Genomic DNA, 1,956 nt, shown 5'->3' on the forward strand with positions numbered 1-1,956 from the left:
ATTATACAATAACCAAACATACGTTGTACCTTTAAAAAGGCTATTTTTGTTTCTGCAATAACCAAACATACGTTGTACCTTTAAAAAGGCTATTTTTGTTTCTGCAATAACCAAACATACGCCGACAAAGATATCAATATTTACGTAACATAATAGTTTCTTTAAAATGGTTAAGGTATTTGTATACAATGACTCGACCAACAAAGATATCAATATTTACGTAACATAATAGTTTGATAGAAATGGGTAAGGTATTTATATACAGTAGCTCGACCAACAAAGATATCAATATTTACGTAACATAATAGTTTCTTTAAAATGGTTAAGGTATTTATATACAGTGACTCTACCAACAAATATATCAATATTTACGTAACATAATAGTTTCTTTAAAATGGTTAAGGTATTTAAATACAGTAACTCGACCGATAAAGATATCAATATTTACGTAACATAACACTTTCTTAAGGTGTTAAACACAGTGATTCAACCGTCAAATAAATTAAGCTTTACGTAACATAATAGTTTGATAGAAATGGTTAAGGTCTGAACATAAATTGACTCTAACTGTAAGACATTATTCTTTATGAAATACGATATTTTGTTAAAAGCAATAGTTAAAGTGTTAAAACAGAGTGTCAAAAAGATTAGCCTTTTTGTAACGTAATGGTTTGTTAAACTTTAAAGCCTAGTCTGTAGTCATATAAGTGTTAAAATCAAGTGATTCAACCGTTAAAGATATTAAATTTTATGTAACATAATATTTTCTTAAATCTATTGTTCAACTGATAAAAGATACTTACTTTCTTCCTCATATGTCAAAATCTGAAGTAACTTAAATGTGATGATTGTTCAAAGTATTCCTTTATGTTTAATAAAAAAAATTACCTATGCTTTCAAATCTGGCTTGATGTTTACGTCTGCAATATAAAAACGCTTCCTGTCATATCCCAGAAATGGCCACCTTTTCTGATTATTTTGGAAAAGAAAAAGTGGGGTAAAATATTTTCATTTCAGAGTTAGCTCCTTGTTCAAGTTAAAATAATTTAAGGCTTAAGATTCTTTCAACTAACAGGTGAAACTCTTGTATGCTTTAATCTTACTTCTTTGCAACTAGAAAGTAGAAGTGGAAAAGAACTGGTTGTAAGTTTTCAGCATTCTGTGCTGACATCTATCGGCGACATAAAACAGGTAAGGTGTTTAACATAAATTATACCGATACTCTTTCTAAAAAATTACTTTGAAAAAGTTCTTCTGTGCTTTTTAAGGAAAACAGAATTATCATTTATATGGTTGTTATAGTTTTTGTATCTTTGTTTACTGAATTTTACGCAAAGTTACTCGAGGGTACTCTACACTAGCAGTATCTAATTTAGAAGTGATAGCCTAGAGGGAGAGATTCACATTATAGTGACCTCGCGGCTAAAAGTGTAAGCTTGTTCGATGAAGGGATTCGAACCCACGACCCACATATTACGAGTCGATCGCCCTAACCTCTAGGTTTATGTTTTAGTTATTGAGAATCATAATTAGTCTTGTTAAAAGTACGGCACAGTTTTGGTTATGTTATTGTAGAATTAAAATTAGCCTTGTTAAAGATATGTCACAGATTGGGTTATTGAAGAAGTAAAATTACCATTGTTAAAGGGGTACAACATATGTTTGGTTATTGTAGAAACAAAAATAGCCTTTTTAAAGGTACGGTCGAGTCATTGTATATAAATACCTTAACCATTTTAAAGAAACTATTATGTTACGTAAATATTGATATCTTTGTCGGTCGAGTCATTGTATATAAATACCTTAACAATTTTAAAGAGACTATTATGTTACGTAAATATTGATATCTTTGTCGGTCGAGTCATTGTATATAAATACCTTAACCATTTTAAAGAAACTATTATGTTACGTAAATATTGATATCTTTGTCGGTCGAGTCATTGTATATAAATACCT

General features: G+C 29.6%; 1 long non-coding RNA gene across 1 annotated transcript in view; it reads right to left on the reverse strand.

Annotated features, from left to right (window-relative positions):
- The window catches only part of LOC106466431, an 11,844-nt gene extending 10,890 nt beyond the window's left edge, over window positions 1-954 (reverse strand). Inside the window, exon 1 of the long non-coding RNA XR_001291265.2 lies at window positions 889-954. This is a non-coding gene — a long non-coding RNA (uncharacterized LOC106466431). The remainder of the gene's footprint in view (window positions 1-888) is intronic.
- Window positions 955-1,956: the final 1,002 nt, after the last annotated feature.

This window comes from Limulus polyphemus, unplaced genomic scaffold (assembly GCF_000517525.1).
Source record: "Limulus polyphemus unplaced genomic scaffold, Limulus_polyphemus-2.1.2 Scaffold2256, whole genome shotgun sequence".
NCBI classification, from domain to species: domain Eukaryota; kingdom Metazoa; phylum Arthropoda; class Merostomata; order Xiphosura; family Limulidae; genus Limulus; species Limulus polyphemus.